The following is a 27,242-nucleotide window of genomic DNA, read 5'->3' as shown; positions in this document are numbered from 1 at the left end:
GAGTAAAACAAGGGTTAACTGCCAAACAACACTCAAAATGGGTTGCCCTGATTCTGTAGTTTGCAGAAACACCCCATATGTGGTGGTAAACTACTATTTGGCTAAACGGCAGGACATAGAAGAAGGGGAATGTCATATGGTTTTTGGAAGGCAGATTTTGCTGGACTGGTTTATTTACACCATGTACCCTTTCAAGCCCCCTGATGCCCCCCTAGAGTAGAAACTCCATAAAAGTGACCCCATCTAGGAAACTACGGGATAAGGTGGTTGTTGTTTTGGGACTATTTTTGGGGTAAATTTGATTTTTGGTTGCTCTATATTACTCTTTTTTGAGGCAATGTAACAAAAAAATTAAATTCTAAAATTGTTTCTACATTCGCTATTTAGTTTTGTGGAACACCTAAAGGGTTAACATAGTTTGTAAAGTAACTTTTTAATACCTTGAGGGGTGTAGTTTCTTAGATGGGGTCACTTTTTTGGAGTTTCTAGTCTAGGCTACATCAGGGGGGGCTTCTAATGGGACATGGTGTAAAAAAAAAAACTGTCCATCAAAATCTGCCTTCCAGAAACCGTATGGAGTTCCCTTCGTTCTATGCCCTGCCGTGCGGCTATATAGCCATTTACGACCACATATGGGGTGTTTCTGCAAACTACAGAATTGGGGCAATAAATGTTTAGTTTTGTTTGGCTGTTAACCCTTGCTTTATTACCGGCAAAATGGATTTAAATTTAAATTTTGCCCAAAAATAGGTGTTTTGGCACCGTTTTTATTTTATATTTTTAACACCGTTCATCCGAGGCGTTTGGTAAAAAGTTATTTTTATAGCGACGACTTTTACGCACGCGACGATGCCCAATATGTATGGCTCTCAGACTTTGGAGACACTAAGCAGGCATCCTAAAACTGCGGCCCTCCAGATGTTGTAAAACTACAATTCCCACCATGCCCTGATGATGGCTGTAGGTTGTCTGGGCATGCTGGGAGTTATGGTTTTACAACATCTGGAGGGCCGCAGTTTGAGGATGCCTGCACTAAAACTAATATTTTTTGGGGAAAGAAAAATTGTTTTCGTGTCTCCAAAGTCTGAGAGCCATAGTGTTTTATGTTCTCTAGTGAACTGTTGGGGATTATAAAAATGTAGTACTCCATGGAAGTGTGATACTCCCTGAAGCAATCGATAATGCAGAGGCCCGGATGATCGGGGCACGTGTCACATTGAGTGGTGGTGTCCTTCCGTATCCCCCTCTTGTGACACACTCTGCACTTTTTTTGGGTTCGTCCCTTCTTTCCAGTATGGGGGACCACACCTGGAAAGTGTTGGCCAGGGACGATCCGGGCGCCTCCAGTTCCCGAGGTACTCCGGCCTGCTCTTTCCCGGTCCGAAAAGATCAGGTCCTTGAGGACTGCCTCATAGAATTGGAGGAATGTCCCTGTGCTGCCAGCGCTTCGGGATAGTACAAAAGAGTTGTACATGGCAACCTGCACCAAGTAGACCGCAACTTTTTTGTACCATGCCCGGGTTTTGCGCATGGCGTTATATGGTGTGAGGACTTGATCAGAGAGATCAACTCCTCCCATATACCGATTGTAGTCGACGATACAATCGGGCTTGAGGACCGTTGCCGCGGTACCTCGCACAGGGACTGGGGTGGTGCTGTTACCGTGGATTGTGGACAGCATAAGGACATCCCTCTTGTCCTTATACCTGACCTGCAACAGGTTTCCACTGGTAAGTGCACGGGTCTCACCCCTGGGGATAGGTACCTGGAGGGGGTAGGCAGGGAGGCCGTGTTGATTTTTCCGCACGGTCCCACAAGCGAACGTGGATCTGGCGGCAAGGGACCTGAACAAGAGAATTCTGGTATAAAAGTTATCCACGTACAAGTGGTAACCACTATCCAGCAGTGGGTACATAAGGTCCCACACGAGTTTCCCGCTAACACCCAGAGTGGGGGGACATTCTGGGGGTTGAATACGGGAATCTCGCCCCTCGTACACACGAAATTTGTAAGTGTACCCTGAGGTACTCTCACAAATTTTGTATAGCTTCACGCCATACCTCGCCCGCTTTGTGGGAATGTATTGGCGGAAACTGAGTCTCCCCTTGAACGCAACGAGAGACTCATCAACCGCGACCTCCCTTCCAGGTACGTAGGCCTGCTGAAATGTGGCCCCAAAGTGATCGATGACCGGCCGTATCTTATACAGCCGGTCATAGGCAGGATCACCTCGGGGTGGACATGCTGCATTATCGGAATAATGCAGACATTTCCGGATGGCCTAAAACCGGTGACGTGTCATGACCATACTGTACAGTGGGGTCTGGTACAGGACGTCCACACTCCAGTATTGCCTGACACTGGGTTTTTGGACTAGACCCATATGCAGCACGAGGCCCCAAAATGTCCTCATTTCGGCTGCACTGACCGGCGTCCAGCCACCGGGTCTAGCCAAAACTGAGCCTGGGTTTTGAGCGACGAACTGTTGGGCGTACAGATTCGTCTGCTCCACCATCAAATTCACCAGTGGGTTACTGAAAAAAAAACTAAAAAAGTCTATTTCAGTAAACCCCACTGTGGGAATCTGGATTCCAGGATTGCCAGCGAAATCCGGAATCTCAGGCTCAAAGTCCACTGGGGGACACCAGCTAAGTTCATCGGCAGGGGGCTCCGGTGGACTTATTTGGTGGGCCGGGAAACCAGTACGAACCCCAGGGCGGCTCGTACTAGGGTGGGCCACAGGATCCCTAGCATGTGCGGCCCCTGGCTCCGCCTGGCGGCGTCTCCGCCGCCTTGGTGGCTCATCGTCATCCGATGATGATGAGGAGGATGCGGATGATAAAAGGAATGTGGGGTCATCCTCATCCTCACTGGGGCTCTCAGAGTCGGAGGCAATCTGGGCGTATGCCTCCTCGGCCGAGAACACCCGGCGGGCCATGGGTGTGTGTGCGTGTAGGTGTGCGTGTGTGGCAAACTTTATTATATGTGCGTGTGTGTGGGGGCAACGGGTGTTCGCGTACTAGAAAAGGCAAGAAAAAAAGGGCAAGTGATAGGAAAAAAAAAAGTTAAAACTTGCTAATCAGCAGTACAACACTGATCAGCGGTGGGGCGGGCGATGCGCTAACAGTGGACGGACGCTAAAAAGTGCCGGCCAGTCAGCGCACGCAGAAAAAAAAAAGTGGTGGTGAGGGGGGGGGCTGGTGGGGGCTGGTGGGGGTGGAGGGGGAGCTGGTGGGGGGGGGCAAGTGGCAGGGGGGGTCGGGGTTAGGGTTAGATGGATAGATGGAAGTTTGGAAGTTTGGAATAAAAGTGCTTTTTTTTTTTTTTTCCTAACTTACTTTTCCCTTCTTTCCCTGCCTAACGGTGCCTCTCCCTCACTGACCCTAACCTACCTGGGTGGCGATGGGTGCAGGAGGGTGATGGATGGCGATTAGGGGGACACAGGAGCTGGTGCTGGACGATGCTGCCGGGTGCTCGTGCAGAACAGGAAGAGGAGGGGAGAGAGGAGCGCAGGAAGTTTGAATCTCGCGCCTCTCTCCCCTGCACCAATCAGCACCCTGGACAGCAGTGTTCAGCACCAGGGCCAGCACCGCCTCCTCAAATCCTCGGACTGCGATTGGTGGTGTAAAATTACGCCACCGATCGCAGTCTTTTTCCGGTTCATCGGGTCACAGGACACCCGAATGGACCGGAAACGCAGAAAACCGCAGGTCTGAATTGACCTGCGGTTTTCTGCGATCGCCGATACGGGGGGGGTCCAATGACCCCCCCCCCCCTGCGTTGTTACGGGATGCCGGCTGAATGATTTCAGCCGAAATCCCGTTCCGATTAACCCCCGCGGCGCCGGAATTACATTTTTAAGTCAGGACGTACCGGTACGTCCTCGGTCCTTAAGGACTCGGGAAATAGGGCGTACCGGTACGTCCTATGTCCTTAAGGGGTTAAAGTAGGCCTGATACAGCAGAAACCACTAATTTAGAGAATTGCTAAATTGGGAATTGTATTTCAACCCAGAACAAAAACAGTGCTTTGACGGACACTAAATAACTTGACCAGCCACAGCAATAATGACAGATTTAGATGAATATAAATTTGAGGCCTAGTATTTAGGCGCTGGGTGACAGGTATACGTTTACACACAGAATTAGACTTGGAATTGCACAGTAGCGTGTGTGTGAAGTTATTGAGAATGACCCTATCTGCACCTTGAATCTTATATACCCTTTTAATGAATAGATTTAAAGTAGCCCTGATACAGCAGAAACCACTAATTTAGGAAATTGCTAAGTTGGGAATTGTATTTCAACCATGAACAAAAATATATCCTTTGCCAGACAGCAGACAGTATTACAATTGGCTGGCCACAGCTGAAACACCAGATTTAGGGTACAGCCCCTGATGTAGGATATAGCCAAAAAATAACCACACTATTGATGGTTAAATGCACTTGGTGGCAGCTTGCCACTGATGTGGGATATAGCCAAAAAATAACCACACTATTGATGGTTAAATGCACTTGGTGACAGCTTGCCACTGATGTAGGATATAGCCAAAAAATAACCACACTATTGATGGTTAAATGCACTTGGTGACAGCTTGCCCCATATGTAGGATATAACCAAAAAATAACCACACTACTGATGGTTAAATGCACTTGGTGACAGCTTGTCCCATATGTAGGATATAGCCAAAAAAAACACTATTGATGGTTAAATGCACTTGGTGACAGCTTGACCCTTATGTAGGATATAGCCAAAAAATAACCACACTATTGATGGTTAAATGCACTTGGTGACAGCTTGCCCCATATGTAGGATATAGCCAAAAAATAACCACACTATTGAGGGTTAAATGCACTTGGTGACAGCTTGACCCTGATGTAGGATATCGCCAAAAAATAACCACACTACTGATGGTTAAATGCACTTGGTGACAGCTTGTCCCATATGTAGGATATAGCCAAAAAATAACCACACTATTGATGGTTAAATGCACTTGGTGACAGCTTGACCCTGATGTAGGATATAGCCAAAAAATAACCACACTATTGATGGTTAAATGTACTTGGTGAAAGCTTGCCCCATATGTAGGATATAGACAAAAAATAACCACACTATTGAGGGTTAAATGCACTTGGTGACAGCTTGACCCTGATGTAGGATATCGCCAAAAATTAACCACACTACTGATGGTTAAATGCACTTGGTGACAGCTTGTCCCTGATGTAGGATATAGCCAAAAAATAACCACACTATTGATGGTTAAATGCACTGTGTGACAGCTTGCCCCATATGTAGGATATAGCCAAAAAATAACCACACTATTGAGGGTTAAATGCACTTGGTGACAGCTTGACCCTGATGTAGGATATAGCCAAAAAATAACCACACTATTGATGGTTAAATGCACTTGGTGACAGCTTGCCCCTGATGTGGGATATAGCCAAAAAAATAACCACACTATTGATGGTTAAATGCACTTGGTGACAGCTTGCCATTGATTTAGGATATAGCCAAAAAATAACCACACTATTGATGGTTAAATGCACTTGGTGACAGCTTGACCCTGATGTAGGATATAGCCAAAAAATAACCACACTAATGATGGTTAAATGCACTTGGTGACAGCTTGAACCTGATATAGGATATAGCCAAAAAATAACCACACTATTGATGGTTAAATGCACTTGGTGACAGCTTGACCCTGATGTAGGATATAGCCAAAAAATAACCACACTATTGATGGTTAAATGCACTTGGTGACAGCTTGCCCCATATGTAGGATATAGCCAAAAAATAACCACACTATTGATGGTTAAAAGCACTTGGTGACAGCTTGCCCCATATGTAGGAAATAGCCAAAAAATAACCACACTATTGAGGGTTAAATGCACTTGATGACAGCTTGACCCTGATGTAGGATATAGCCAAGAAATAACCACACTACTGATGGTTAAATGCACTTGGTGACAGCTTGTCCCATATGTAGGATATAGCCAAAAAATAACCACACTATTGAAGGTTAAATGCACTTGGTGACAGCTTGACCCTGATGTAGGATATAGCCAAAAAATAACCACACTATTGATGGTTAAAAGCACTTGGTGACAGCTTGCCCCATATGTAGGATATCGCCAAAAAATAACCACACTATTGAGGGTTAAATGCACTTGGTGACAGCTTGACCCTGATGTAAGATATCGCCAAAAAATAACCACACTATTGATGGTTAAATGCACTTGGTGACAGCTTTCCCCATATGTAGGATATAGCCAAAAAATAACCACACTATTGATGGTTAAATGCACTTGGTGACAGCTTGACCCTGATGTAGGATATAGCCAAAAAATAACCACACTATTGATGGTTAAATACACTTGGTGACAGCTTGACCCTTATGTAGGATATAGCCAAAAAACAACCACACTATTGAGGGTTAAATGCACTGGGTGACAGCTTGCCCCATATGTAGGATATAGCCAAAAAATAACCACACTATTGAGGGTTAAATGCACTTGGTGACAGCTTGACCCATATGTAGGATATAGCCAAAAAATAACCACACTATTGATGGTTAAATGCACTTGGTGACAGCTTGACCCTGATGTGGGATATAGCCAAAAAATAACCACACTATTGATGGTTAAATGCACTTGGTGACAGCTTGAACCTGATGTAGGATATAGCCAAAAAATAACCACACTACTGAAGGTTAACTGCACTTGGTGACAGCTTGACCCTGATGTAGGATATAGCCAAAAAATAACCACACTATTGATGGTTAAATGCACTTGGTGACAGCTTGCCCCATATGTAGGATATAGCCAAAAAATAACCACACTATTGATGGTTAAATGCACTTGGTGACAGCTTGCCCCATATGTAGGATATAGCCAAAAAATAACCACACTATTGAGGGTTAAATGCACTGGGTGACAGCTTGACCCTGATGTAGGATATCACCAGAAAATAACCACACTATTGATGGTTAAATGCGCTGGGTGACAGCTTGCCCCATATGTAGGATATAGCCAAAAAATAACCACACTATTGATGGTTAAATGCACTTGGTGACAGCTTGACCCTGATGTGGGATATAGCCAAAAAATAACCACACTATTGATGGTTAAATGCACTTGGTGACAGCTTGCCACTGATGTAGGATATAGCCAAAAAATAACCACACTATTGATGGTTAAATGCACTTGGTGACAGCTTGACCCTGATGTAGGATATAGCCAAAAAATAACCACACTATTGATGGTTAAATGGACTTGGTGACAGCTTGCCCCATATGTAGGATAAGGCCAAAAAATAACCACACTATTGATGGTTAAATGCACTTGGTGACAGCTTGCCCCATATGTAGGATATCGCCAAAAAATAACCACACTATTGAGGGTTGAATGCACTTGGTGACAGCTTGACCCTGATGTAAGATATCGCCAAAAAATAACCACACTATTGATGGTTAAATGCACTTGGTGACAGCTTTCCCCATATGTAGGATATAGCCAAAAAATAACCACACTATTGATGGTTAAATGCACTTGGTGACAGCTTGACCCTGATGTAGGATATAGCCAAAAAATAACCACACTATTGATGGTTAAATGCACTTGGTGACAGCTTGACCCTTATGTAGGATATAGCCAAAAAACAACCACAATATTGAGGGTTAAATGCACTAGGTGACAGCTTGCCCCATATGTAGGATATAGCCAAAAAATAACCACACTATTGAAGGTTAAATGCACTTGGTGACAGCTTGACCCATATGTAGGATATAGCTAAAAAATAACCACACTATTGATGGTTAAATGCACTTGGTGACAGCTTGACCCTGATGTAGGATATAGCCAAAAAATAACCACACTATTGATGGTTAAATGCACTTGGTGACAGCTTGAACCTGATGTAGGATATAGCCAAAAAATAACCACACTACTGATGGTTAACTGCACTTGGTGACAGCTTGACCCTGATGTAGGATATAGCCAAAAAATAACCACACTATTGATGGTTAAATGCACTTGGTGACAGCTTGACCCTGATGTAGGATATAGCCAAAAAATAACCACACTATTGATGGTTAAATGCACTTGGTGACAGCTTGACCCTGATGTAGGATATAGCCAAAAAATAACCACACAATTGATGGTTAAATGCACTTGGTGACAGCTTGCCCCATATGTAGGATATAGCCAAAAAATAACCACACTATTGAGGGTTAAATGCACTTGGTGACAGCTTGACCCTGATGTAGGATATCACCAAAAAATAACCACACTATTGATGGTTAAATGCACTGGGTGACAGCTTGCCCCATATGTAGGATATAGCCAAAAAATAACCACACTATTAAGGGTTAAATGCACTTGGTGACAGCTTGACCCTGATGTAGGATATAGCCAAAAAATAACCACACTATTGATGGTTAAATGCACTTGGTGACAGCTTGACCCTTATGTAGGATATAGCCAAAAAACAACCACAATATTGAGGGTTAAATGCACTAGGTGACAGCTTGCCCCATATGTAGGATATAGCCAAAAAATAACCACACTATTGAAGGTTAAATGCACTTGGTGACAGCTTGACCCATATGTAGGATATAGCTAAAAAATAACCACACTATTGATGGTTAAATGCACTTGGTGACAGCTTGACCCTGATGTAGGATATAGCCAAAAAATAACCACACTATTGATGGTTAAATGCACTTGGTGACAGCTTGAACCTGATGTAGGATATAGCCAAAAAATAACCACACTACTGATGGTTAACTGCACTTGGTGACAGCTTGACCCTGATGTAGGATATAGCCAAAAAATAACCACACTATTGATGGTTAAATGCACTTGGTGACAGCTTGACCCTGATGTAGGATATAGCCAAAAAATAACCACACTATTGATGGTTAAATGCACTTGGTGACAGCTTGACCCTGATGTAGGATATAGCCAAAAAATAACCACACAATTGATGGTTAAATGCACTTGGTGACAGCTTGCCCCATATGTAGGATATAGCCAAAAAATAACCACACTATTGAGGGTTAAATGCACTTGGTGACAGCTTGACCCTGATGTAGGATATCACCAAAAAATAACCACACTATTGATGGTTAAATGCACTGGGTGACAGCTTGCCCCATATGTAGGATATAGCCAAAAAATAACCACACTATTAAGGGTTAAATGCACTTGGTGACAGCTTGACCCTGATGTAGGATATAGCCAAAAAATAACCACACTATTGATGGTTAAATGCACTTGGTGACAGCTTGCCCCATATGTAGGATATAGCCAAAAAAATAACCACACTATTGATGGTTAAATGCGCTTGGTGACAGCTTGCCCCATATGTAGGATATATCCCAAAAATAACCACACTATTGATAGTTAAATGCAATTGGTGACAGCTTGCCCTATATGTAGGATATAGCCAAAAAATAACCACACTATTGATGGTTAAATGCACTTGGTGACAGCTTGCCCCATATGTAGGATATAACCAAAAAATAACCACACTATTGATGGTTAAACGCACTTGGTGACAGCTTTCCCCATATGTAGCATATAGCCAAAAAATAACCACACTATTGAGGGTTAAATGCACTTGGTGACAGCTTGACCCTGATGTAGGATATAGCCAAAAAATAACCACACTATTGATGGTTAAATGCACTTGGTGACAGCTTGACCCTGATGTGGGATATAGCCAAAAAATAACCACACTATTGATGGTTAAATGCACTTGGTGACAGCTTGAACCTGATGTAGGATATAGCCAAAAAATAACCACACTATTGATTTTTAAATGCACTTGGTGACAGCTTGCCCCATATGTAGGATATAGCCAAAAAAATAACCACACTATTGATGGTTAAATGCGCTTGGTGACAGCTTGCCCCATATGTAGGATATATCCCAAAAATAACCACACTATTGATAGTTAAATGCAATTGGTGACAGCTTGCCCTATATGTAGGATATAGCCAAAAAATAACCACACTATTGAGGGTTAAAACACTTGGTGACAGCTTGCCCCATATGTAGGATATAGCCAAAAAATAACCACACTATTGATGGTTAAATGCACTTGGTGACAGCTTGACCGTGATGTAGGATATAGCCAAAAAATAACCACACTATTGATGGTTAAATGCACTTGGTGACAGCTTGCCCCATATGTGGGATATATTTCTGTGTTTTTGTCTTGTTTTATATGTAGTGTATGTGCCTTTACCTGGCATTCAAACACTCTTTGCACCTGGTAGCCTCCATCACATGGTCTGATATGGGTGTGGCTTACAGTCTGGCTTTGTTCACATTGCACTAGTTGTCCTGCTAGGCGGTTGTGTGGAAGCTAGGCTGTGAGCTGGATTACATCACCTTCAGACCTTGTTCACACCATAGGTAGCGTAGTGGTAGGACCCCTTGCCATGCTGAGAACCGTGACGTGGTGCTTGGGGCTCCGATATCTTCCTGACAGGAATATATTGGCAAAAGTCTCAGCTTTTAATATCTGCATTTATGACTAGCCAGTATAGTCAGTGGCATATCCGTGTGGTGCATTTTTTCTGTGATTTATGATTATATTTTCATCCGCACAATGCTCCGTTTTGTGTAGGATGCCTTTGTGGTGCATGTGGACCGCGCCGACATCCTCCACCGTATGCAAAATATTTTTTGCTGGGGATAGTCGTTTGCTGCGGTCCACATGCGGTGGGGCTGCTCCCCCAATGAAAAACACGCTACAGTGTTAGGGGTTGAGCAGCTCCCCCAGATTTGCCACTATTTCTGTGTTTTTGCCATATGTGGGATATAGCCAAAAAACAACCACACTATTGATGGTTAAATGCACTTGGTGACAGCTTGACCCTGATCTAGGATATAGCCAAAAAATAACCACACTATTGATGGTTAAATGCACTTGGTGACAGCTTGCCCCTGATGTAGGATATAGCCAAAAAACAACCACACTATTGAGGGTTAAAGGCACTGGGTGACAGCTTGCCCCATATGTAGGATATAGCCAAAAAATAACCACACTATTGATGGTTAAATGTACTTGGTGGCAGCTTGTGCTGGCGCACCACAAGACACAAAATGTCCGCCGATCACCCCAGAAAAAAGTGAATGAAAAACGCTCTGGGCAGCCTAAAAACAGTGAGCAATTGAATAGCAGCAGTTCAATGATCCACAGCTGTAGATCGATCACTGAATTAAGTGTTTTTGCGGAGTTAATCACTGTCTAATCTCGCCCTAACGTTTCAGCTGCAACTTCTCCCTACACTGATCAGAGCAGAATGACGTGCGGTGCTACGTGACTCCAGCTTAAATAGAGGCTCGGTCACATGCTGCACTGGCCAATCACAGCCATGCCAATAGTAGGCATGGCTGTGACGGCCTCTTGGGGCAAGTAGTATGGCGCTTGTTGATTGGCTGCTTTGCAGCCTTTTAAAAAGCGCCAAGAAAGCGACGAACACCGAACTCGAACCCGGACTTTTACTAAAATGTTCGGGTTCGGGTACGTGTCACGGACACCCCAAAATTCGGTACGAACCCGAACTATACAGTTCGGGTTCGCTCATCCCTAGTGATCAGTAATCCATGGCAGTAAGGAAATGCCATGGATTAGACGCTAATGTCAGGAAATTTAACACAGAAGATGCCACTGACCACCAAACTCTAAAACCTAAAAGTACGGTAGCAGTGATATCAAGGTATAGTAAGAACTGGAACCTACAGCTATCTCTGTCCACCAGGGACAATGTGCTCAATATACCATCAAATGTCATACCTGGATCAGGTAATGAATGTCAGATGACAAAGAAGCTGTGTGGGCTACCTGATATGTACTATACAGTACTGGAGGTTCAGGAAAAACTCTGTAAGGTAAGAATGCTTTCGAAAATAGAAGTGTTCGTAGTTTATTTTTATCAAGTTACAAAATGCAAAGTGAAGGAACAAAAGAGAAATCTAAACAAAATCTATATTTGTTGTGGCCAAAACAACATCAGTTATTCTAGATGCACTTGCACACAGTATTTGAAGGACCTCGGAACGGAGGTTGTTCCAAATGCCTTGGAGAAAATTAACTGCGATCTGTGAATGTAAGCTTACTCAAATTCATAATTGCAACACTAAACCATTCGTATCTGGGCAATTAAGAACCGTCAATTGCAAAAAACATTCCAGTATTTCACCTCCTCATAAATGCCCCTTATTACAGGCAGTGCAGAATTATTAGGCAAATGAGTATTTTGACCACATCATCCTCTTTATACATGTTGTCTTACTCCAAGCTGTATAGGCTCGAAAGCCTACTACCAATTAAGCATATTAGGTGATGTGCATCTCTGTAATGAGAAGGGGTGTGGTCTAATGACATCAACACCCTATATCAGGTGTGCATAATTATTAGGCAACTTCCTTTCCTTTGGCAAAATGGGTCAAAAGAAGGACTTGACAGGCTCAGAAAAGGCAAAAATAGTGAGATATCTTGCAGAGGGATGCAGCACTCTTAAAATTGCAAAGCTTCTGAAGCGTGATCATCGAACAATCAAGCGTTTCATTCAAAATAGTCAACAGGGTCGCAAGAAGCGTGTGGAAAAACCAAGGCGCAAAATAACTGCCCATGAACTGAGAAAAGTCAAGCGTGCAGCTGCCAAGATGCCACTTGCCACCAGTTTGGCCATATTTCAGAGCTGCAACATCACTGGAGTGCCCAAAAGCACAAGGTGTGCAATACTCAGAGACATGGCCAAGGTAAGAAAGGCTGAAAGATGACCACCACTGAACAAGACACACAAGCTGAAACGTCAAGACTGGGCCAAGAAATATCTCAAGACTGATTTTTCAAAGGTTTTATGGACTGATGAAATGAGAGTGAGTCTTGATGGGCCAGATGGATGGGCCCGTGGCTGGATTGGTAAAGGGCAGAGAGCTCCAGTCCGTCTCAGACGCCAGCAAGGTGGAGGTGGAGTACTGGTTTGGGCTGGTATCATCAAAGATGAGCTTGTGGGGCCTTTTCGGGTTGAGGATGGAGTCAAGCTCAACTCCCAGTCCTACTGCCAGTTTCTGGAAGACACCTTCTTCAAGCAGTGGTACAGGAAGAAGTCTGCATCCTTCAAGAAAAACATGATTTTCATGCAGGACAATGCTCCATCACACGCATCCAAGTACTCCACAGCGTGGCTGGCAAGAAAGGGTATAAAAGAAGAAAATCTAATGACATGGCCTCCTTTTTCACCTGATCTGAACCCCATTGAGAACCTGTGGTCCATCATCAAATGTGAGATTTACAAGGAGGGAAAACAGTACACCTCTCTGAACAGTGTCTGGGAGGCTGTGGTTGCTGCTGCACGCAATGTTGATGGTGAACAGATCAAAACACTGACAGAATCCATGGATGGCAGGCTTTTGAGTGTCCTTGCAAAGAAAGGTGGCTATATTGGTCACTGATTTGTTTTTGTTTTGTTTTTGAATGTCAGAAATGTATAGTTGTGAATGTTGAGATGTTATATTGGTTTCACTGGTAAAAATAAATAATTGAAATGGGTATATATTTGTTTTTTGTTAAGTTGCCTAATAATTATGCACAGTAATAGTCACCTGCACACACAGATATCCCCCTAAAATAGCTAAAACTAAAAACAAACTAAAAACTACTTCCAAAAATATTCAGCTTTGATATTAATGAGTTTTTTGGGTTCATTGAGAACATGGTTGTTGTTCAATAATAAAATTAATCCTCAAAAATACAACTTGCCTAATAATTCTGCACTCCCTGTATATAGAGTATCTAGAGCTACATGTAATTTTCTGAGATAAAGGGGTTTTCCAAGTGTTTTATACTGATGCGCCATCCACAGGATAGGTTATCAGTATATAATTGGTGGGGGTCTGAATCCCGCCTGCTTGGTCTCTTCCTAGGCCAGTGACATTACATTCATCGGTCCCATCAGTCCCATTCAAGTGATACCTAGCATAGACACTATCAAATGGATGGTTCTGTGTTTGGCAAGCTGAGTGGAGACCATGGTGCTCAGTGGACCGCAGTGGCCTCTTCAAACAGCTGATCAGCGGGGGTGCCAAGAGTCGGGCCCCCACGATCACATACTGGGTGACCTATCCTAAGGATAGGTCATCAATATAAAACACTCAGAAAACCCTTTTAATTAACATCCCAGATTTTAAAAGGTTTACCATACCAATTTCAAATCTGTAACCTCTCCTGACATGTCTGTTTTAGTAACTACTTGAATTAACCATGTAATAAGCATTCTGGAGCATCTGTTCTTCTATTGACTCTATGTTGTGCTATTTCTTTATTACTCCTGCTAGACATTATGAATTAATTACTAGCAGTTTGCAATGGGTATTACCAGCTGTAGGGGGGGGTGTCCCTGCACAGTCTGACCCTTGCAGCACTTATTGGATAATGTTAGACTGTGCAGAGACACACCCCCTACTGATAACACCCTTCTGGACCTACATTGTAAACTACTAGTAATTCATTCCTAACTTCTAGCATGAAGAATAAAGGAAAGGCACAACATACAGCGCCTCATGTGCAATATTGCCTTGAAATATGTGCAGATATAGTAAGATATATGCGCTTACCAGATGCTGTTGTGAGTAGTATATTGGCCCCCTCTGTATTAGTAGTACATCATCACGTCATCTTGCGAGACCCAGCGCAGGAGGTCATAGTGAGGTAATCATGATCTCCTGCGCCATTCAACTGCGTCATAGGCATTATGAGGCATTACAGAGGGGACGGGAGACATAGGCTTCCATTGCACTAATTTTACTGCCTGCTGCCTGGCGCCCCCTGCAATTTGGCGCCCGGAGGAACACCCCCACTGGCCCCCCCATGCTACGCCACTGATCGTTATCACATACCAAAATAATAAATTATCCACAAAAACCTGTAATAAATATAACGATACTGTGCTCTGGGACTTTAGATATATACAGATTAATGTAAGGGTATCACAGGTTATTACAATTCAGCACATGGGTATACACTGTATTACAAGTCTTATCTGGCTTTGCCAGTATACCTGTAGTGTGGACTCCTGTCTGTATATTGATCCTCCTGCTTGTACTCTTGTATTTGGTGCGCTGATGAGTCTTCCTGAAAATCGGAGATTGCCGATTGAATGATTATTGCTCACCGAATCCTCGATGCTGGAGTCCAGGGAATAAGGTGGTTCTGGTCTCGCACCAAATACAAGAGTACAAGCAGGAGGATCAATATACAGACAGGAGTCCACACTACAGGTATACTGGCAAAGCCAGATAAGACTTGTAATACAGTGTATACCCATGTGCTGAATTGTAATAACCTGTGATACCCTTACATTAATCTGTATATACCTAAAGTCCTAGAGCGCAGTATCGTTATATTTATTACAGTGCCTTCCTTTATGCGGCAGATCTTGCGGTTCTGCTGCGATACCGCTGCCACTATCTAGCACACTCACGGAGCACCCTTGAAGCGTTATACAAATCGTATCCACAAAAACCTATTTTAAAACAGTTAATACAAACAGTTATATTCATTATACTACTTTTCATCATAAAAAATGATTACAAAACATTCCATATGGCCAATGCAAACGCATTAGACGCAACTGCACGAGTGACCAGGACTACAAATCACAATCTAAATACTAGAAACGAGGTTTAATGATAAAGGCTACCCAAAAAAGCTAGTCAAAAATGCTATACAAAATGGCATGTCACATACACAAGATGAGTGTCTCATGCCCGATGCAAAACCATTGCAGACAGCAAATAACATATGGTTTGTCACACAGATTAACACATCAAACAAATACATTCAAAAGAGTCTTGAAAAGCACTGGTACATTCTTTGACAGGATCCACATTTATCCAAATATCTCCCCAGTGGGCCCAAGATTACTTACAGATGTGCCCCCACTATTAGAAATATTATTGCTTCAAGTAAACCAAAACAACATCAGTTGCAACAAGACACCTATAACACCAACGATCCTCAAAGATTGGGGAGTTTTAAATGTGGATCTGTACAATGCTTATGCTGCAAATTTATAACCAATAACAAGACGTCCTTTGAATCCACTTACAATGGCAGTATATTTCTGTGAGGAATCTGGATTAATATTTACTGCCAGCCATGTCCTCACACCCCCATTTGCTGACAGATAGCGGAGGTAGTGAACTCCACAGGAGGGCACTGCTTCAAAGCCCCAGTCCTGATTGTCATTTGATTAACCTCTTGGCATGTTCAGTGCACATACAAAATAAGTTTCCACCCCCCCCCCCCCCCAGCCATCTGAGTGTCAGTTGGCAAGGAAGAAAGCCCCAGGGGGTCCAGGCTTCAAGGAGGCTCCAGGTGGAGAAGGCCACACCTCAGTCCACAAGTTTGGAGCCAAGCTAAATTCTGCAGGAAAACCCCCAGCATGGGGTATCCGCCCTTGCCCAGGATCAATGAGACCTCCCAGACATGTTGGCACCTACATTTCATAGGGAATTATGAATCGTCTGGCCGGTGCAAAACGGATACATATTTGTGTCCCGGTGGCCATGATGAACTTGCCCATGGTCTTTGTTCAATAGGGTGAGGTCAGCGAGGGGAGATATCCATATCTCCCCACAGAAACCAAATAACGGTACCAGGTTTGGACTCTACCTGTAGCCGGAACCCAGGCAGGTCCGTTGGTCCCAGAACCATTTCCATGTGACCCTCTAGTCTGGAGCTATGAACCCTAAAGGGTTTTGTGGGTCATTTGCTGCCAGCCCAGAAGAGGGGGAGTGGACCCCTCCATGAGGCCGGGAGGGGAAGGGCCAGCTACAGGTTAAAAGTCTGGTGCCAGCAAGCAGGCGTGTCTTTCTCTGAAGAAGGGTCACATCTTACAAATGTGTTTAGAGGGACCCAGGAACTCACTGAGATCATGGCCCTTCATGTGGACTCCAGCAAAGAACATCTCCCAACCAAAATAAACTTTAATCTTACCCGGTAACTGACTTTTACACTGCTTAACCCTGTGGTAACCATACAACCTGTAATCTGTAACCTCAGACTACTGTATATATTCTCTGTGTATATTGTGTTAAATCTAGTGTGCCCTTATGGCGATTAAATGTATAATTTAATCTTGTGCTATCTTGTATCTCGATCACGAATCCCCACGTCCGTGTGTTGGCCTAGTTATAAACTACCGCGGGTTGGTGTCTCACCCTATATAATCCCGTTAACGGACCGGGTTTATATAAAACAAGAGCTGGTGGCAGATTTCCCAGGCTGAGACAGCGCTGTTTTCACTGCAGCAGTGAAAAGGCTCTCTCAGCTTGTTGCCTCTCTGTGCCCACGTGGACAGGAGGCGTGTGTGTTAACTGTACCAACCTGACCTTACGTGCTCCTCTGGAGGGCGTAACTTCGCGTTTTTGGTAAACACGTTACGATACCGTGTCTCGTGAGCTCGACGTAAGCGATGTCAAGCGGGCACGAGGTGTGGTATTCCTCACAATTTCCAATAAAACATTCACTCCTCGTATGTCATATATTTGATAGAGTGTGGATGTGGCGCAGGAGTATGCCCTTTCTAGCTTTGGGCAGATCTGCCAGGCTCGGGCAGATCTGCCAGGCAGGCTTGACCCTTACGCCAGGAAAGTGCCAGCTGGGCATAAGTGAGGGACCCTGGGCAGGCAGGGAAGCCTCGGAACCGGAACCTGGGAGAGAGGATGCCAGCTCATCCTGGTTCACCCTCCGGGACAAGCACCAGGTGATGTCCTGCCTGGGCACCGCCGGGTACTATATGGAGTTCGCACCCCACTATAGTATCCTGGTGAGGCTCCTGACGGACCGCACCAGGAAGAAGCTGCCCTCCGCAGTCGATTTGACAAACGACTGCAAGACGGCCTTCCAGGCGCTGGAGGATACCCTTTCTAGCTTCCCGGTACTACAAGCAGCCGACTGCACGCGAATGTGTGGATGTGGCTTACAATATGTTGGACGTACTATGCAAGAATTACATTGCTGTGTCAACCAACATAGGCACAACATTTAGAAACAATATTTGAAACACAGTCTATCTGGACATCGTGCCTCCACACTGGATAAAGCGAAACATCCTCTGAAAATGACCCCAATTAATTTTGTACCTGACAATCCTTTCAATTGCTTTGAAAACTTACAGAAAAGGGAGGTCTATTGGATCTATCAACTGGACACTCTCAATCCTCATGGTCTTAATTAAATCAGTGGAACCATTTTATAATCTCCAGCTATTTTTGTCTTACTTTGTATCTTTGTGACCATTCATCTATTATTCCTACTAGCAAATAAGTGAGATTACACTAATCCACTAATAATGACGAATCTTCACTCATAATGGTTCAGCTGCAACTTCTCCCTACACTGATCAGAGCAGAATGACGTGCGGTGCTACGTGACTCCAGCTTAAATAGAGGCTCGGTCACATGCTGCACTGGCCAATCACAGCCATGCCAATAGTAGGCATGGCTGTGACGGCCTCTTGGGGCAAGTAGTATGGCGCTTGTTGATTGGCTGCTTTGCAGCCTTTTAAAAAGCGCCAAGAAAGCGACGAACACCGAACTCGAACCCGGACTTTTACTAAAATGTTCGGGTTCGGGTACGTGTCACGGACACCCCAAAATTCGGTACGAACCCGAACTATACAGTTCGGGTTCGCTCATCCCTAGTGATCAGTAATCCATGGCAGTAAGGAAATGCCATGGATTAGACGCTAATGTCAGGAAATTTAACACAGAAGATGCCACTGACCACCAAACTCTAAAACCTAAAAGTACGGTAGCAGTGATATCAAGGTATAGTAAGAACTGGAACCTACAGCTATCTCTGTCCACCAGGGACAATGTGCTCAATATACCATCAAATGTCATACCTGGATCAGGTAATGAATGTCAGATGACAAAGAAGCTGTGTGGGCTACCTGATATGTACTATACAGTACTGGAGGTTCAGGAAAAACTCTGTAAGGTAAGAATGCTTTCGAAAATAGAAGTGTTCGTAGTTTATTTTTATCAAGTTACAAAATGCAAAGTGAAGGAACAAAAGAGAAATCTAAACAAAATCTATATTTGTTGTGGCCAAAACAACATCAGTTATTCTAGATGCACTTGCACACAGTATTTGAAGGACCTCGGAACGGAGGTTGTTCCAAATGCCTTGGAGAAAATTAACTGCGATCTGTGAATGTAAGCTTACTCAAATTCATAATTGCAACACTAAACCATTCGTATCTGGGCAATTAAGAACCGTCAATTGCAAAAAACATTCCAGTATTTCACCTCCTCATAAATGCCCCTTATTACAGGCAGTGCAGAATTATTAGGCAAATGAGTATTTTGACCACATCATCCTCTTTATACATGTTGTCTTACTCCAAGCTGTATAGGCTCGAAAGCCTACTACCAATTAAGCATATTAGGTGATGTGCATCTCTGTAATGAGAAGGGGTGTGGTCTAATGACATCAACACCCTATATCAGGTGTGCATAATTATTAGGCAACTTCCTTTCCTTTGGCAAAATGGGTCAAAAGAAGGACTTGACAGGCTCAGAAAAGGCAAAAATAGTGAGATATCTTGCAGAGGGATGCAGCACTCTTAAAATTGCAAAGCTTCTGAAGCGTGATCATCGAACAATCAAGCGTTTCATTCAAAATAGTCAACAGGGTCGCAAGAAGCGTGTGGAAAAACCAAGGCGCAAAATAACTGCCCATGAACTGAGAAAAGTCAAGCGTGCAGCTGCCAAGATGCCACTTGCCACCAGTTTGGCCATATTTCAGAGCTGCAACATCACTGGAGTGCCCAAAAGCACAAGGTGTGCAATACTCAGAGACATGGCCAAGGTAAGAAAGGCTGAAAGATGACCACCACTGAACAAGACACACAAGCTGAAACGTCAAGACTGGGCCAAGAAATATCTCAAGACTGATTTTTCAAAGGTTTTATGGACTGATGAAATGAGAGTGAGTCTTGATGGGCCAGATGGATGGGCCCGTGGCTGGATTGGTAAAGGGCAGAGAGCTCCAGTCCGTCTCAGACGCCAGCAAGGTGGAGGTGGAGTACTGGTTTGGGCTGGTATCATCAAAGATGAGCTTGTGGGGCCTTTTCGGGTTGAGGATGGAGTCAAGCTCAACTCCCAGTCCTACTGCCAGTTTCTGGAAGACACCTTCTTCAAGCAGTGGTACAGGAAGAAGTCTGCATCCTTCAAGAAAAACATGATTTTCATGCAGGACAATGCTCCATCACACGCATCCAAGTACTCCACAGCGTGGCTGGCAAGAAAGGGTATAAAAGAAGAAAATCTAATGACATGGCCTCCTTTTTCACCTGATCTGAACCCCATTGAGAACCTGTGGTCCATCATCAAATGTGAGATTTACAAGGAGGGAAAACAGTACACCTCTCTGAACAGTGTCTGGAAGGCTGTGGTTGCTGCTGCACGCAATGTTGATGGTGAACAGATCAAAACACTGACAGAATCCATGGATGGCAGGCTTTTGAGTGTCCTTGCAAAGAAAGGTGGCTATATTGGTCACTGATTTGTTTTTGTTTTGTTTTTGAATGTCAGAAATTTATAGTTGTGAATGTTGAGATGTTATATTGGTTTCACTGGTAAAAATAAATAATTGAAATGGGTATATATTTGTTTTTTGTTAAGTTGCCTAATAATTATGCACAGTAATAGTCACCTGCACACACAGATATCCCCCTAAAATAGCTAAAACTAAAAACAAACTAAAAACTACTTCCAAAAATATTCAGCTTTGATATTAATGAGTTTTTTGGGTTCATTGAGAACATGGTTGTTGTTCAATAATAAAATTAATCCTCAAAAATACAACTTGCCTAATAATTCTGCACTCCCTGTATATAGAGTATCTAGAGCTACATGTAATTTTCTGAGATAAAGGGGTTTTCCAAGTGTTTTATACTGATGCGCCATCCACAGGATAGGTTATCAGTATATAATTGGTGGGGGTCTGAATCCCGCCTGCTTGGTCTCTTCCTAGGCCAGTGACATTACATTCATCGGTCCCATCAGTCCCATTCAAGTGATACCTAGCATAGACACTATCAAATGGATGGTTCTGTGTTTGGCAAGCTGAGTGGAGACCATGGTGCTCAGTGGACCGCAGTGGCCTCTTCAAACAGCTGATCAGCGGGGGTGCCAAGAGTCGGGCCCCCACGATCACATACTGGGTGACCTATCCTAAGGATAGGTCATCAATATAAAACACTCAGAAAACCCTTTTAATTAACATCCCAGATTTTAAAAGGTTTACCATACCAATTTCAAATCTGTAACCTCTCCTGACATGTCTGTTTTAGTAACTACTTGAATTAACCATGTAATAAGCATTCTGGAGCATCTGTTCTTCTATTGACTCTATGTTGTGCTATTTCTTTATTACTCCTGCTAGACATTATGAATTAATTACTAGCAGTTTGCAATGGGTATTACCAGCTGTAGGGGGGGGTGTCCCTGCACAGTCTGACCCTTGCAGCACTTATTGGATAATGTTAGACTGTGCAGAGACACACCCCCTACTGATAACACCCTTCTGGACCTACATTGTAAACTACTAGTAATTCATTCCTAACTTCTAGCATGAAGAATAAAGGAAAGGCACAACATACAGCGCCTCATGTGCAATATTGCCTTGAAATATGTGCAGATATAGTAAGATATATGCGCTTACCAGATGCTGTTGTGAGTAGTATATTGGCCCCCTCTGTATTAGTAGTACATCATCACGTCATCTTGCGAGACCCAGCGCAGGAGGTCATAGTGAGGTAATCATGATCTCCTGCGCCATTCAACTGCGTCATAGGCATTATGAGGCATTACAGAGGGGACGGGAGACATAGGCTTCCATTGCACTAATTTTACTGCCTGCTGCCTGGCGCCCCCTGCAATTTGGCGCCCGGAGGAACACCCCCACTGGCCCCCCCATGCTACGCCACTGATCGTTATCACATACCAAAATAATAAATTATCCACAAAAACCTGTAATAAATATAACGATACTGTGCTCTGGGACTTTAGATATATACAGATTAATGTAAGGGTATCACAGGTTATTACAATTCAGCACATGGGTATACACTGTATTACAAGTCTTATCTGGCTTTGCCAGTATACCTGTAGTGTGGACTCCTGTCTGTATATTGATCCTCCTGCTTGTACTCTTGTATTTGGTGCGCTGATGAGTCTTCCTGAAAATCGGAGATTGCCGATTGAATGATTATTGCTCACCGAATCCTCGATGCTGGAGTCCAGGGAATAAGGTGGTTCTGGTCTCGCACCAAATACAAGAGTACAAGCAGGAGGATCAATATACAGACAGGAGTCCACACTACAGGTATACTGGCAAAGCCAGATAAGACTTGTAATACAGTGTATACCCATGTGCTGAATTGTAATAACCTGTGATACCCTTACATTAATCTGTATATACCTAAAGTCCTAGAGCGCAGTATCGTTATATTTATTACAGTGCCTTCCTTTATGCGGCAGATCTTGCGGTTCTGCTGCGATACCGCTGCCACTATCTAGCACACTCACGGAGCACCCTTGAAGCGTTATACAAATCGTATCCACAAAAACCTATTTTAAAACAGTTAATACAAACAGTTATATTCATTATACTACTTTTCATCATAAAAAATGATTACAAAACATTCCATATGGCCAATGCAAACGCATTAGACGCAACTGCACGAGTGACCAGGACTACAAATCACAATCTAAATACTAGAAACGAGGTTTAATGATAAAGGCTACCCAAAAAAGCTAGTCAAAAATGCTATACAAAATGGCATGTCACATACACAAGATGAGTGTCTCATGCCCGATGCAAAACCATTGCAGACAGCAAATAACATATGGTTTGTCACACAGATTAACACATCAAACAAATACATTCAAAAGAGTCTTGAAAAGCACTGGTACATTCTTTGACAGGATCCACATTTATCCAAATATCTCCCCAGTGGGCCCAAGATTACTTACAGATGTGCCCCCACTATTAGAAATATTATTGCTTCAAGTAAACCAAAACAACATCAGTTGCAACAAGACACCTATAACACCAACGATCCTCAAAGATTGGGGAGTTTTAAATGTGGATCTGTACAATGCTTATGCTGCAAATTTATAACCAATAACAAGACGTCCTTTGAATCCACTTACAATGGCAGTATATTTCTGTGAGGAATCTGGATTAATATTTACTGCCAGCCATGTCCTCACACCCCCATTTGCTGACAGATAGCGGAGGTAGTGAACTCCACAGGAGGGCACTGCTTCAAAGCCCCAGTCCTGATTGTCATTTGATTAACCTCTTGGCATGTTCAGTGCACATACAAAATAAGTTTCCACCCCCCCCCCCCCCCAGCCATCTGAGTGTCAGTTGGCAAGGAAGAAAGCCCCAGGGGGTCCAGGCTTCAAGGAGGCTCCAGGTGGAGAAGGCCACACCTCAGTCCACAAGTTTGGAGCCAAGCTAAATTCTGCAGGAAAACCCCCAGCATGGGGTATCCGCCCTTGCCCAGGATCAATGAGACCTCCCAGACATGTTGGCACCTACATTTCATAGGGAATTATGAATCGTCTGGCCGGTGCAAAACGGATACATATTTGTGTCCCGGTGGCCATGATGAACTTGCCCATGGTCTTTGTTCAATAGGGTGAGGTCAGCGAGGGGAGATATCCATATCTCCCCACAGAAACCAAATAACGGTACCAGGTTTGGACTCTACCTGTAGCCGGAACCCAGGCAGGTCCGTTGGTCCCAGAACCATTTCCATGTGACCCTCTAGTCTGGAGCTATGAACCCTAAAGGGTTTTGTGGGTCATTTGCTGCCAGCCCAGAAGAGGGGGAGTGGACCCCTCCATGAGGCCGGGAGGGGAAGGGCCAGCTACAGGTTAAAAGTCTGGTGCCAGCAAGCAGGCGTGTCTTTCTCTGAAGAAGGGTCACATCTTACAAATGTGTTTAGAGGGACCCAGGAACTCACTGAGATCATGGCCCTTCATGTGGACTCCAGCAAAGAACATCTCCCAACCAAAATAAACTTTAATCTTACCCGGTAACTGACTTTTACACTGCTTAACCCTGTGGTAACCATACAACCTGTAATCTGTAACCTCAGACTACTGTATATATTCTCTGTGTATATTGTGTTAAATCTAGTGTGCCCTTATGGCGATTAAATGTATAATTTAATCTTGTGCTATCTTGTATCTCGATCACGAATCCCCACGTCCGTGTGTTGGCCTAGTTATAAACTACCGCGGGTTGGTGTCTCACCCTATATAATCCCGTTAACGGACCGGGTTTATATAAAACAAGAGCTGGTGGCAGATTTCCCAGGCTGAGACAGCGCTGTTTTCACTGCAGCAGTGAAAAGGCTCTCTCAGCTTGTTGCCTCTCTGTGCCCACGTGGACAGGAGGCGTGTGTGTTAACTGTACCAACCTGACCTTACGTGCTCCTCTGGAGGGCGTAACTTCGCGTTTTTGGTAAACACGTTACGATACCGTGTCTCGTGAGCTCGACGTAAGCGATGTCAAGCGGGCACGAGGTGTGGTATTCCTCACAATTTCCAATAAAACATTCACTCCTCGTATGTCATATATTTGATAGAGTGTGGATGTGGCGCAGGAGTATGCCCTTTCTAGCTTTGGGCAGATCTGCCAGGCTCGGGCAGATCTGCCAGGCAGGCTTGACCCTTACGCCAGGAAAGTGCCAGCTGGGCATAAGTGAGGGACCCTGGGCAGGCAGGGAAGCCTCGGAACCGGAACCTGGGAGAGAGGATGCCAGCTCATCCTGGTTCACCCTCCGGGACAAGCACCAGGTGATGTCCTGCCTGGGCACCGCCGGGTACTATATGGAGTTCGCACCCCACTATAGTATCCTGGTGAGGCTCCTGACGGACCGCACCAGGAAGAAGCTGCCCTCCGCAGTCGATTTGACAAACGACTGCAAGACGGCCTTCCAGGCGCTGGAGGATACCCTTTCTAGCTTCCCGGTACTACAAGCAGCCGACTGCACGCGAATGTGTGGATGTGGCTTACAATATGTTGGACGTACTATGCAAGAATTACATTGCTGTGTCAACCAACATAGGCACAACATTTAGAAACAATATTTGAAACACAGTCTATCTGGACATCGTGCCTCCACACTGGATAAAGCGAAACATCCTCTGAAAATGACCCCAATTAATTTTGTACCTGACAATCCTTTCAATTGCTTTGAAAACTTACAGAAAAGGGAGGTCTATTGGATCTATCAACTGGACACTCTCAATCCTCATGGTCTTAATTAAATCAGTGGAACCATTTTATAATCTCCAGCTATTTTTGTCTTACTTTGTATCTTTGTGACCATTCATCTATTATTCCTACTAGCAAATAAGTGAGATTACACTAATCCACTAATAATGACGAATCTTCACTCATAATGGTTTTAATCAAATCAGTGAAATCATTTTATAACCTTCAGCTATTTTTGTCATCATATTTTGTACCCTTGTGACAATTCCTCTATTATTCCTACTAGAAAATAAGTGAGAATTTTTATATATATATATATATATATATATATACTCTCAGCTCAGTATTTCTTTTTAGAGCAGTGACCCCTTCATCAGTGGTTGACATCCCCCTATTCATGCCCCTCCTTTATAGAGGTCGAAGTAGGTAAGAAAACCTGGCTTGGAATACATTTTTCGAATGTCCCTGGATCTCGAATTTTCCCAAAGAATCCTCACGTATATCTGTATATAAATGGGAGCATCCATCTAGTTATCCACGGTCTTACTGGCCGATTGGTTGAATAAGAGCTGTGTATATATATTTTTAGCACATTATACAATAAGAGATATATATATATATATATATACACACCATATTTTTCGCCCCATAAGACGCACTTTTTCCCCCCAAAAGTGGGGAAAAAGTGCCCCTGCGACTTATGGGGCAAATGCTGGCAATTTACATTGCAGTTTGCAATGCTGCAGCATCGCAGACTGCGATGTGTTAGTGAGGAGGGAGGAGGGACTGTAGTAAGCAGGGAGAGCAGCGGGGCCGTGCAGGCACTGTACTCTGGCCCCGCAGCTCAGTATGTACTGTATTATACGTAGTGCTAATCATCAGATCTAAACTGAATAATGATGCGCTCCCCCTGCTCCGCATGTGTACTGTACTTACATGTCACGCTGCTGTAGTAAGCACTAGCAGCTAGCAGGCAGGCTGGGCGGCTGTAACTCACGGTGGTCACGTACCTGCTCCGCCTACTTTATGAATGAAGTAGGCGGAGCAGGCATGTGACCTCAGTGAGTTACGACTGCCCGGCCTGCCTGCTAGCTGCTAGTGCTTAATACAGGAGCGTGACGTGTACCGGTAAGTACGGTGCACATGGGGAGCAGGGGGAGCGCATCATTATTCAGTTTAGATCTGATGATTAACACTATGTATAATACAGTACATACTGAGCTGCGGGGCCAGAGTACAGTGCCTGCACGGCCCCTCCGCTCTCCCCGCCTACTACAGTCCCTCCCTAAGAATCTGTGAATGGGATAATGATGGCGGGGGGGTTGTGAATGGCATTATGATGGGGGGATCTGTGGATGGCATTATGATGGTGGGGGTGATCTGTGGATGGCATTATGATGGGGGATCTGTGGATGGGACTGTTATGGGGGATCTGTGCATGACACATATAGCATGCCATCCACAGATTCACCACCTCATAACAGTGCCATCCACAGATCCCCCCCCCCATTATAATGCCATCCACAGATCCCTCCCACCATCTTAATGCCATCCACAGATCCCCCCACCATCATAATGCCATCCACAGATCCCCCCACCATCATAATGCCATCCACAGATCCCCCCATCATAATGCCATCCACAGCTCCCCTACATAACAGTGCCATCCACAGATCCCCCACATAACAGTGCCATCCACAGATCCCCAACATAACAGTGCCATCCACAAATCCCCCACCCTATAACAGTGCATCATCCACAGATCCCCCATAATAGTGTCATGCACAGACCGCAATTAGTTCAAACGCAATTTTCCTATTTTCCTCCTCAAAAACCTTATGGGCCGATGCATCTTATAGGGCGAAAAATACGGTATATATAGTATATATATATATATCTTTTTCTTCATTATTTTTT

This window comes from Bufo gargarizans, chromosome 5 (assembly GCF_014858855.1).
Source record: "Bufo gargarizans isolate SCDJY-AF-19 chromosome 5, ASM1485885v1, whole genome shotgun sequence".
Classification (NCBI taxonomy): Eukaryota; Metazoa; Chordata; class Amphibia; order Anura; family Bufonidae; genus Bufo; species Bufo gargarizans.
This window is presented reverse-complemented; position numbering follows the sequence as displayed.